This window comes from Gossypium hirsutum, chromosome A08, assembly GCF_007990345.1.
Source record: "Gossypium hirsutum isolate 1008001.06 chromosome A08, Gossypium_hirsutum_v2.1, whole genome shotgun sequence".
Taxonomy (NCBI): Eukaryota; Viridiplantae; Streptophyta; class Magnoliopsida; order Malvales; family Malvaceae; genus Gossypium; species Gossypium hirsutum.
The window spans coordinates 63458443-63471718 of record NC_053431.1 but is presented as its reverse complement, the minus strand read 5'-3'; the positions used below and the strand labels follow the sequence as shown (position 1 = coordinate 63471718).

General features: G+C 36.4%; 1 long non-coding RNA gene across 1 annotated transcript; it reads right to left on the bottom strand.

Moving 5' to 3' along the window:
* Window positions 1-5282: 5282 nt before the first annotated feature.
* LOC107953507 (uncharacterized) lies at window positions 5283-5602 on the bottom strand. Its single transcript, XR_001699238.1, has 2 exons — window positions 5535-5602; window positions 5283-5351 (listed from the first exon to the last, which is right to left on the bottom strand). It is a non-coding gene; the product is annotated as an uncharacterized lncRNA (long non-coding RNA).
* Between the last annotated feature and the right edge of the window lie 7674 nt (window positions 5603-13276).

Here is a 13276-nt window from a genome sequence, read left to right as displayed (position 1 = left end):
TGAATTCTGGTTGAGGGAGGTAACTTTCTTAGGACATGTGGTCTCTGCTGAGGGGATTAAGGTGGATCCTCGGAAAATTGAAGCAATTTTGGAGTGGAAGCCGCCTAGGTCAGTATCGGAGATACGGAGTTTCCTGGGATTGGCAGGATACTACAGAAGGTTTGTGCAAGGTTTTTCGGTGTTGGCTGCACCTCTGACTAAACTCATAAGGAAAGGGGTACCATTTGTATGGACTGAGACCCAGCAGGAAGCTTTTGAAAAGTTGAAGAAAGTTTTGACTGAAGCACCTGTGTTAATTCAGCCGGAGTCTGGGAAGGATTTTACTGTGTACAGCAACGCATCACATGTAGGTTTAGGCTGCGTGTTAATGAAGGAGGGTAAGGTGGTTGCATATGCGTCACGGCAGCTTAAGCCTCACGAGGGGAACTATCCTACTCATAATTTGGAATTAGCAGCAGTGGTTTTTGCACTTAAGATTTGGAGACATTACCTGTACGGAGAGAGGTGCATTATATACACAGACCATAAGAGTCTTAAGTATTTGTTGACTCAGAAGGAGCTGAACCTTAGGCAAAGGAGATGGATTGAGTTGCTTAAGGATTATAACTGTTCAATCGAGTATCACCCAGGAAAGGCTAATGTGGTAGCTGATGCTTTGAGTCGTAGAACCGTATCTGATCTGAGAGCAATGTTTGCTCATTTGAGTTTGTATGATGATGGTAGTTTGTTGGCTGAATTGCAAGTAAGGCCAACCTGGGTGGACCAGATTAAGGAAAAGCAGTTGGAAGATGAGTCTTTGGTCGCTCGTTTTCAACAAGTGAAGGAAGGGAAAACTTTTGAGTTTGGTTTAAATGGTGATGGAGTTCTGTGTTTCCGAGGAAGAATTTGTGTTCCAAAGGACTCTGACTTGAGGCAGACAATATTGAAGGAAGCTCATGGGGGACTATGTGCCATGCATCCTGGAGGGAATAAGTTGTATCATGACTTGCGAGAATTGTACTGGTGGCCTGGACTTAAGCGAGAAGTAACGGAGTTTGTAGGAAAATGTCTGACATGCCAACAAGTGAAAGCTGAGCATCAATTACCTTCTGGACTGTTGCAACCGGTAAAGATACCACTTTGGAAGTGGGAGAGGGTAACCATGGACTTTGTGAGTGGGTTGCCGTTGACACCATCGAAGGAAGACTCGGTATGGGTGATTGTGGATAGGTTGACCAAATCGGCCAATTTCATACCAGTACGTACCGACTTTTCGCTTCAAAAGTTAGCCAAACTGTATGTGGCGGAGATTGTGCGACTTCATGGAGTCCCAGTTTCGATTATCTCTGACCGGGATCCCAGATTCACATCTCGATTTTGGCAAAAGTTGCATGAGGCATTGGGGACGCGGTTGAACTTCAGTACGGCTTTCCATCCCCAAACTGATGGTCAGTCGGAAAGGGTCATTCAGATTCTGGAGGACATGTTAAGGGGATGCGTGATTGACTTTCGAGGTAGTTGGGAGGACTACTTACCATTGGCAGAATTTGCGTACAATAACAGTTATCAGGCGAGTATTCGAATGGCACCGTATGAAGCACTGTATGGTCGAAGGTGTCGTACACCTAGTTGTTGGACGGAGCTAGGGGAGCGACAAGTTCTTGGACCGGAATTGGTGGCTGATACTGAGGCTAAGGTCAGAATAATTAGGGACCGTTTGAAAGAAGCATCTGATAGGCAAAAATTGTATGCAGATTTAAAGCGTAAGGAGATTGAGTACTCAGTAGGGGATATGGTCTTTTTAAAGGTTTCTCCTTGGAAGAAGATATTGAGGTTTGGTAAGAAAGGCAAGTTGAGTCTGCGGTTCATTGGGCCTTATCGGGTTTTTAAGCGAGTAGGCCCAGTAGCTTCTCAGTTGGAATTATCTCCAGAGTTGGACAGGATTCACGATGTTTTCCACGTCTCCATGTTAAGGCGTTATCGTTCTGACCCTACTCAAGTCGTGCCGGTTGCAGAAATTGAGGTGCAAACTGATTTGACTTTTGAGGAGGAGCCTATGCAAATTTTGGATCGAGATGTTAAGATTCTGAGAAGGAAATTTGTCCCATTAGTAAAGGTGCTTTGGCGTAATCATGGAAGAGAGGAAGCTACTTGGGAGCCAGAGGAGGCGATGCAGCAACAATACCCTTATCTGTTCGGACCAGGTAAATTTCGAGGACGAAATTTCTTTAAGGAGGGTAGAGTTGTAACGCCCTAATTTTTGGGAATTTTAAAAAAAATGTTGGAAAAATTTAAAAATTCTGTGTTCTGTTTGTTTGTCGTAGGATTAAGTACGTTAGTGGGCCTCTAGAAGGCCCAAGCTTAAGGTAAAACTCGATAGTTTTAATTAATTTTAATTCTATAAGAAAAAGGGGTTCTGGTTAATTGGGCGTTTAGGTATTAATTGTGTAAAATAAATCACAAGGAAGCATGTGGTAAAGTGGCTAAGTGACGCCACTGGGAATGCTATAAGTGGCGTGTGGATGATTGGGAGGACCCAGGTTCAAGTCACAATGACAGCAAATAAGGGATTAATTTTTATGAATGGAAAAAGTAAGTAGTGGGACTGAAGTGAAAGTCTGTCAGGAGAGGATTTAGGAGTTGATAAGGGATAGGATTTAGGAGTTGATGAGGGATAGGATTTAGGAGTAGATAAGGGAGGAAATCTAGGAGCTGATCAAGGAACAAGAGGTGGCCGACCAAGGGACTTTGGCATGGGAATTTCGGTTAGGGTTAGTGCCAGTATAAATTCGGCATTAGTGGTAAGTGGTGCCGTTTCCTGACCATTCTCTTCTTCTTTTCTTTTTCTCTTCTCTCCATCCACTTATTCTTTTCTTCTTCTTTTCCCCATAGCCGAATCCTTCAGCCACCCTACTCTATACTACATTCCTTCTATTATTTTAAGACTATAGCCGGTTGCCTCAAATCCCGAAATCCCGAAAACTTGACTCCTTTTGTACCGATTTTTCCCTAGCCAAATCTCTTATTTTTCTCATCATCTTTGGCCGATTCTCTCAACCTCTAAACCCCAGGTTTCTGTCGACAATACCACAAGTAAAAACCCTCATATTTTATCTTTCTCTACACTTTTGCAAAAAGTCGAATCTCCCACACTATCTTAGGGACATAGCTGAATACTGAGATCACTGAGGGCTCAACTTTTGTTAGTGTTTGAGGGCTTAGAACTGCATCAAAATCAAGTAGGAACTAAGGGGGAACATTGACTGGAAGAATCGGTGGTAAGTCTTTCCAACTTAGTCTATCTTGCATATTTTAAGAAAAGCCGGAATCCCAAAAAGGTTAGGGAGGTTGTCATTTTTGGACTTGTAGCCCTAAGGGGTTGTGATAATAGTATTATTTTGGTAATAGTGTGATTAAGAGGCTGTTGATCAAAGGCTTGGACAAGTGGAACGAACGGATCTGGATCGAGACACTATTTTCGGCAAAGGTAGGAACGCTAAGGCCTAAGGTGTTGTTGGCCGAATATGGTAAGAAGTTAATATGTAGTTCATTTCGGTAGTAAGATTAACGTGGTAGTATTATAATTGTAGGCAGTTCGTGCGTGGATCTTGTTAGCGAATCATCATAAAATAGGTGTGTAACTGACACCCTCTCATAGACTAGATCGGCAAAAGCCGAAAAGCCGAAATGCCAAAAAGTTGGTATTTTGGGAAATTGCGAGTGTGCGAATGCTCGTAAGATAGTTGGGTTTGTATGTTTGGTATTCTGAAGTTAATAAACTGCGGTACGTGCGATTTCGTGCATTTTGATAACTTGGGCTTAATGGGCCAAAAATCGGGTTCATGGGCCAACGGGCTCAATTTGGTAAGTATGCGCGGTAAGTATTCTGATAGTACGTAAATGGATAGGATATGCATGAAAACCCTAAAAGTAGCTAAATTACTACAATACCCTTATGTATGGAAAATTACCATGATACCCCTAGGTGTAAATGACCAATATGCCCCTAGGGTTAATTTTGTCTGAAAAGCATGTTGATTTAAATCTGTATGATGTATGCCATGAAAGAATATTTGTTGCATGGGGACATGGGTTATATTATGAAGGAAGCGTCCTGGTGGCTATGCCACAATTATCTGATCTGGTGGCTCTGCCACATATTTCTGTTCTGGTGGCTCTGCCACGATTATCTATATCTGGTGACTCTGTCATATTATCTGTTCTAGTAGCCATGCTGCATAATTCTGTGGCGTGTAGCAGTTGGGTGGGTCGAGTAGTCTCCCCACATGGTGAAAGGTTGGTAAGGGGGTGTATGTGGTTGGTTATGTGTTGGGTTCTACATATACATGAAATATCTGATCTGATCTGTTATGGGCCTATGGGCTTAATTCTATATTCTGTTCTGGGCTAAGGCCAATTTATTCTGTTTCTGTGGTTTGAGCTGATATGGGCTATGGTTGGGTTAATTTTACACACTGAGTTTCCCCAAACTCATCCCCTATTTTCATCCATGCAGGTAATCCCCAGCCATAGTGGGCTTAGAGCTGTGAGGGATTCGGAGTGGCCACTCGTTCTGCAATATGGATTTCTTCTGGTGATTTGGACTTCAATTTTCTTTACTTTGATGATTTGGGTTTTGTTATGTAATAAAGCCGCTTATGATTATTTTTAATTGGGTTTCGATTTATAACTTATCATGATGACCTTAAATTATATTAACTATCAAAATGGGCTAGATTTAGGGTTCGTTTTCCAAAAACATAAACTGATTTCGAAGTAACACGATTACAAACAAGGCTTTTGCTATGATAACGTTTTACAAACTTAAGTACGTTTTATTCTGAAATAGACATAATTTCAATGGTAACCTAAAAATATACGCGATGTTAGAGTGTGGCAATGGCGGTGTGCATGTCTAGGATTGGATCCGAAAGAGCTTGGTACTTAAGCTGTCCGATGGACTCACCTCCTTTTTCCGGTTTCCTACCTGGTGCACGGCTTCCATTCACTTTAACCCTTAATGAATTAATCCTTTGAACATCAAGTACGATTTTCTGAACTTAGAACTGAAAAATGTTTTTAACGTTTTTTATGTGGCACGTCGGATCCGGTCATAACGTCTAGGCCGCGTTTGGGGTGTTACATGAAATCCCTTAATCTTCCTGCTTGCTGTAAAAATAAAACAGAAGTGAAATCGAAATCGAAAATAAACTGCTTGCTTGCTGCAATGAAATCGAAATGAAACAAGGAGCTTCGGGAATTTAGGGTTCAAAAGAACAACTAAATGAAAGTACCTTGATTTGTTGGACTCGCAAAAGCTAGCCTTCAGTCGGGTTTGATTTCGAAATGAAATCCCTTAATCTTTCTGCTTGCTGCAAAAATAAAACAAAATTAAAATCGAAAATAAACTGCTTGCTTGCAACAATGAAATCGAAATGAAACAATGACCTTCGGGTTTGATTAGAAATCGAAATGAAAGAGAAAATTTGGGTTGGAACAAAAACCATATTTAACTCAGTGACAATAGATTGAAACAAAAACGAAATAATAATAACCTGTCGAACCAAAAGAGAAAGGGAGACGGCAAATGGGTTTGATTTGGGGAAAATTTGGGGTGTAGGGGAAATTTTAATTTAGGGGAAAATAAGGGTTTCGGGATTGTATTGGGGTGAAATGGATGAAACAAAAACGGCGCTGTTTTGCTAAACATAATGACGTCAGTAAATTGCAAAAGAAACAACGTAGTTTATTTAAATTTTTAGCGGTGTTTTTAAAAAAAGCGTCGCTAAAGATCAAGAATTAACGGCGTTTTTGAAAAAGTGCCGCTAAAACTTGATCTTTAGCGGCGCTTTTTTTAAAACGCCACTAATTCTCTATTTTTAGCAGCGCTTTTAAAAAAAGCACCGCTAATTCCCTTGGAGACATAAAATGACGTCGTTTATGCTAAAGTGAATTTTTTGTGGCGTTTTTGACAAAAACGCCACTAATGCATTAGATAGTAATAAATTTTAATAGTTAATTTGTTTTCTTTCAAACAATATATCTAATTTGAAAAAAATTAATTATATTGAATATTATTATTTAAATATTAAATATTTAAATTTAAGGTGAAATTAATTTAAAATAATTTCTAATAATTATTTAAAATATGAAATGAATTGAGATAAAAAAATATATTTTCAAAATCATTTTTGATAAAAATGAACATTGAAAAAAAATGAAAATTTTTAAAACATTAGGTTTTTATTAAAAATACAAGAGTTGTCATTGATATTTTTAACTAGGTGTGAGCAATACTTACTAAAAATTTCTTTTAAGAGATCATTATTATCTGCATCTTAAAATTAAAGTAAGACAAGTTTAATTTTGAGATTCGATTACATGTAAAGAAAGTTATTAAACACATATTATTTTTTAGATTTTGAAATTATAATAAATTCAAATTCAATATTTAATCATGAGGCTATAAATTTGAGAATTTCATGTTAACATTTCGTATTCAATAATTTTAAGAACCACCTCATCAAATTTCGTAAATACTAAATCTCGTAATTATCTGGGAATATAAACATATATATACATCATAAATATATGTATAAACATTAGATCAAGTATTTAATTAAACCAAACTCCGTGCACTCCAAATTAAAACCTAGATTCAACCAGAACATCATTTAATCAACTAACCCTTAAAACCTTAAACACTAGTACCCTAAACCTTAAACACTTTAAAACACCAAACCCCAAATAACAAACTAATTTAAAACACTATACCCCAAACCCAAAATAACAAACCTCAAACCATAAACTTAACATACTACCATTGAACCCTAAACCATAAACTTAAAATATATACTACCATTTCAACCTAACCATCGGCCTTAACCTTAAATATTAAACACTAAACCCAAAAATAAATTTAACTCAACTACTTCCACAATTTATTAATATAAACATATATAAGCTTTTACATTATCTATGTATATACACACATAAACATCCATATGAATTTTTTTTGGGGTTTAGGGTTTTAGAGTTTATGGATTACTGTTTAGGGTTTATGTTTTTACACTTTAGTTATCAATTTGTAACTTTTCATAATTAAGTAATTAAAATGAAACTTTCTCATATCTAAGTGAATTAGTTTATATTAAATCGAATTCAAAAAAAAGAAAATAATATGAAAATTAAATCAGATCAAATTGAAACGACTGTCGGTTACCCTATTAAAAAATGGCAGCTCAATTTTTTATGGCGTTTGATCAAAAAACGTTGCTATAGATAAAATTTTTTGCGGCGTTTGGGCCTAAAAACGCTGCTATTGATCAGTTTTAGTGGTGCTTGGACAAAAACGCCGCTATTTCTCTAGTTTTTAGTGGCGTTTTGGATAAAAACGCCGCTATTGATCAGTTTTTAGTGGCGTTTGGACAAAAACGCCGCTATTTCTCCAGTTTTTCACAGCGTTTTAGATAAAAACGCCGCTATTGATTAGTTTTAGTGGCATTTGGGACAAAAACGCCGCTATTTCCCCAGTTTTTAGTGGCGTTTTAGACAAAAACGCCGCTATTGATCTATTTTTAGAGGCATTTTAGATAAAAACGCCACTATTTCTCATTTTTTTGCGGCGTTTTTAAGTAAACTCCGCTAATGTATAATATTTGCGGCGCGCCACTAAAAATGCCACTAAAAGTCTATTTTCTTGTAGTGAAATGAGCAAAGCGAAGGAACAATGGAGCCCTTATCAGTCAGAGTCTTGGGTGACAGCCACTCTGAATTGGGTTTAATCTTTCTTACTTTAATTTAATTCAAGATTGTTTGCTATGTGTTCTTTGTTTTTGTTTACAACAATGATATCTTAATTTTATTTAAGCTAGGATGATTGCTGTGACACCCCTAAAGTGACCCTAGTCGGAAAGTGGTTTCGGGACCGCTAAACCGAGTCACCGAAGCATTTGAATGTGATATTTATTGTCTAGAATATGTGAATATGAATGTGTGAAAGTTTTAAGCTTCGATTTAGTAAATTGCATGTGAATTTAGTCAATAGGACTTATGTGTGACACTTTTGAAATGTGATAGGTTAATCTATAAGGATCAATTAGTGCATGAAATCAAAAGGGTGGACTTGCATGTCAATTTCCCCCCCTAATTAGTAGTGGCCGGCCATGAGCATGAGGGTGGACAAAATGTTATGGCTAAAACATGTCATAAACATGTTGGGTTAATGCTTTATGTTAGGAATAATAAAATAAAGAACATGGGCAATAAAATATTAGTGTTAGTAGTAGGAGAAACAAAAAAAAATGTGTGTGGTTGTTCCCCCATTGTGCCGTACCTAGAAGAAAAAAAAAGGCTTCATCCTCCTTGTTCTTCTTGACCGAAAAATCAAAGGAAGAAGAAAGGAGTCTTCTTGCTTCATGTTCGGTTGGTTGGTGTTTTAGGAGGAGGTATGTTTGATGTTGTTCCATGAGATTCATGCATGTTGTTAGTTGTTAGCTTGAGTTCTACCTAGCCCATGGTTTAAATCTTTGCTATGTGATGAAGATGAGCTAAGTTTCGACTAAGGTGGATTTGTGTTGATGTCACTTGCATGCTAAATGTGAAGCTTTGTAATGATACATGTGATGGTGGATTGATGACTCTTGGATTTTCTTTTTAGCATTTTTTTTTGAGTTAGACATTAAGTTCTTTGTTTAAACCATGACCAAAATTGAAATGGTATGGTGTCTTGATGCATTCGGCCATGGTAGGAAGTAGAAGAGAAAAATGGTTGTTGCTCATGTTATTTGGATGAGAAATGGTAGTAAGGTGAAGTGCAAATGCTAGTATTTGATTACTAATGCATATATGTGTATGAGCCGAGTTTTGAATTTGAAACAAAATGGTATGTAGTCAATACAAGTAACCATATTTGTAGGAAGTATTAAGCATATATTGGCCTCAACATAGACATGCATATTCGGCCACATGAGATAGATTGGTGTTGCATGTATTCAGTTAGGGGCAAGAATATTGATGTTTTTATCTTGACTTAGATAATCGGCTCAAGGAGAATTTGTTAAGTGCTTAGTTAATTGATATTAGGTCAATGATGTGTGTATTCGGTCATAAAAGTGCACATGAGGAAATGTTAAATTAATTGTATTAAATTGCTCAATGTGATTAAAAATGCGTATGACCATTTTGTATTTGAGCTAAAGGTGGCCATATGACCTATCAAACTCCTTGTCATATTCGGCCATAAGCTAGCATAATGAGACTTTAATAAGTTAAATTTGTTTGAATTAGCTCAAGAGCTTAGATGACCATAGTTGGATAAGGGAAAGGAAAAAGTGATCGAATAGCCGCCAAAATCGTTCGACCACATCCGAGGTAAGTTTTAAGTGATTAAACGTTGAGTAAATTCAATCATAATAGGACATAATGAGTTGATTTAATAAGATATGATGTGGCCATGATATGTCTTAAACTCAAATGGTAAGTTCATAAGTGTTTGGACTTGGAAATTTAAGAGCAAATTGTAATAATTTGCTTTGGACAGCAGCAGTAACGTGATTTTAGAAAATCACTATAAATTGTTGGTGTGGAATTATAGGCTGAATAAAATATGTAATCAAAGCTTAGTTAGTCTAGTTTCTTATAAAAGAGACCGTGTAAGCAAAAAAATTTCCTATAAAGAAATATTTAAAGTTGTGTGGGACAGTGTCAGAATGACTCCGAAATCCCCTATTCTGTTTTTAGAAAATCATTATAATTTGTACAAAAATTGTTATAAGATAAAATTCATATGCTTAGACTCCTTACTGAGTCTAGTTTCAAATGAAATCAAATAGAACACATTTTGAATTCTGTACAATGAAAAAATTGATTCGTAGTGAAGAGTGGTCAGATTAGTCAAACAGTGAAACAGGGGAAACTTTAAGAAAATCTGGTATTGATTGGCCAAACCTAAAATTCTGGAAATTTTATGGATGAAAGATATACGAGTCTATATTCAGGGAAAATTAACGTCAAGTGATTTGGAGTTTTTTAGCTCCAGTTATAACTAATTTAGTGACTATTGCTCAGGAAAACAGCTCGTAGTGGATATGTGATTTTGTTGTAAACATAGATAAAACTTGTTTTAGTTGCACATAAGCTATTGATTAAACCCATACGTGAATTCTAAATCGTGATATTGTAAAACGATATATGAGTGTTAGATGGATCTTTGATATTAAAATTTGTGAAATTGTAAGTTTATGAGTATTCGAATATGAAATGATAGTATGGCGTGAAATTGAATTATTCATTAGAAAATGATTGATGTAGATTCGGCCAAGACAAAGTGTATACATGATAGTATATGTGGTATGTGAAGTATATTTGGATAATTGTGATGTGGATACATGAAAATTTATATTTTGATTTAGGATTTTATGTGATGAATGTGAATGTGTATATACGAGATAAGGCTGAATGGCCAATGTGATGAATGTGAACATGCATATATGTGATAAGGCCGAATGGCCAATGTGATGAATGTGAGCATGCATATGTGTGATAAGGCCGAATGGCCAATGTGATGAATGTGAACATGCATATATGTGATAAGGCCGAATGGCCAATGTGATGAATGTGAGCATGCATATGTGTGATAAGGCCGAATGGCCAATGTGATGAATATGAGATATGCATACGTGGTAAAGCCGAATGGTCAATGTGAAATATATATATGAGATATGTATATGTGGTAAAGCCGAATGGCTAGTGTGAAATACGTAGGATATGTGCGTATATTGTGGCCGAACGACCAAATGTGAAAGGTGTGTATTATTAGATATTTGATGAGGCAAATGAATTACGAATATGACAGTCGATGTGAATGTTGTAACATGTGATTAAATGTACATGAAACTTGGAAATATATTCCGGGTAAGACCCGATGACTACATGTGGAGATTATGTCCGGGTAAGACCCGATGACTACGTGTGGAGATTTTGTCTGGGTAAGACCCGATAACTACGTGTGGAGATTTCGTCTGAGCTAAAGGTCTCGCCGATAATCCGAGTAGAGGTTAAAGCTATAAGACTTCGTAATAAGAATTGCTTATAAATATATTCAATGCAAAAGGTTAAACAGGTATGTACTCCAAGTTTATATGTGAGCTTGATTTGAACTAAATCATAAGGTAGTTATGTGATGCATACGAGAGCAATCTATGAGACTATTCCTATGATTATGTGACATCGGATCAGTGTGAGAGGTTATGTGAAATCATACAATATATCTATGTCACATGAGCTCACTTTTATGTGAAAGTTTATCTGCCTATTGTATATGATGAGATGTGCATATTCGGTAAAGGGATGGTATGCCCGAAGGAAGAGTGAAATAAAAATACGAACAACTATGTTATAATTTGATTGTTATCTGTTGACACTACTTAAAACTTACTAAGCATTGTAATGCTTTCTCCGTTTGCTTTGTTTTCTCTGTTTTATAGATCTCATTGTGAAGCTACAGGCTCGGGGATCGTCAGCAACTAGTCGCACTATCACTATCCACTGCTTGTTACTGTTATGTTTAGAATTATTTTATGGCATGTATAGAATAGACTAGTGGCAGAAGAATATTTTTGGTTAATGTATATAAGCAATGCGAAAATGGCATCTTTTGAATGTTTACTTAGAGAAGTTTAAATTTTATCCCTGGCTGTGCTTAGTACTTATTTAAATGAATGATCTTTATTTTAAGAAAAAGTTCAAAATTTTACTGTTCTGACATGAGTTACAAGTCCGGTAATGCCCCTTACCTATTCCGGCGACGGTTACGGGATAGGGGTGTTACAATTTCTTTGATTTAATAATAATTATTGGATTCATGCTTATAATATTTGTGCCTCAATTGATCATGTTTTCAATTAAAATCAAGTCTATATTTCGTTCATACGTGATTGAAATACACCTGAATTAGCTGAGTGATCCTAACCAGACGACGACTAATGGACGCATAATTGAAATGTGCATACTTAATTTAGATCCTAACCTGATTAAATTGCAGGTTGCATAACATCCATAACCAGGCTCTGTTATCTGCATAGTTTTTAGATTTGTGTGATTAAACTGTTTCAAACCTAACACATCCCTGTTACCTTGCACGAATAATAAGAAACCCTTAGTAAATAAGGATCAATAAAATGCGTATTTACTAAGTAAAGGATTCCGAAAGGACCTAACGTGGCTTCCAAACTCATGAAAGATCAAGTTGCCATGGAATGTTTTTTCAAATATTGATAAGCATGTTGATAATAGTTTGACTTTAATTAAAGTAATTGTCCTAGCTTATTTATGTTATAATTGTTGCTTATTGTGTTAATTCTGCTAAAATCTATCTCATCATATAGTTTGCATACTTAGGATAAATTGCATTAGGGATCATTGCATTTAATTTCATGTACTTAATTTTTCATCACTTCTCAATTATATTGTTTTTATTTATCAAATTGTTAATACACTTTAACAAATTAAGTGACTTAGCACAAATACATTCCTGGTGGAGACGATAACTCAATACTTGCTTATTACTTGATAACGACTGTGTACACTTGCACAAACCCGAGCATTACAAGTTTTTGGCGTCGTTGCCGGGGATTGTCAACTGTTTCCATAGTCATTTTTGGTGAAATTATTTATTTTCAATCTGGTTATTTCTAACAGTACTAACTTACTCTTTTTAATTTTGTAATTTTCTTTCTAGTTGGTTATGAGCATAGATCAGATTATCGATTTACTCTCAGTAGACACTGAAATTGAGCGAACTTTTAGACAAAGAAGACGTGAACGAATAGCTCAGAGACAGAACAAAAAGGACCTTGGAAATCAAAATCGAGACCAAGGTAATGAAGCCGAACATGTATGAAATCCTATCCTCATTGTCGATGATAGGGATCGATGCATCAGACAATATGCTGTGTTGCTTTTCAATGAGTTAAATCCAGGAATTAAAAGGCCAGATATTGAGGCAATCCAATTCGAATCGAAACCAGTAATGTTTCAAATGCTACAAACAGTGGGCCAATTTAGTGGTATGCCCACGGAAGATCCACATCTCCACCTTCGATTGTTTATGGAGGTGAGTGACTCATTCAAGATAGCTGGTGTGACTGAAGACGCACTGAGGTTAAAGTTGTTTTTGTACTCGTTGAGAGATCGAGCACGAGCATAGCTCAATTCATTGCCACCAAGTTCTATATCTACATGGCAAGAATTAGCAGAGAGATTTTTGGTTAAGCATTTCCCGCCTAGCAAAAATGCT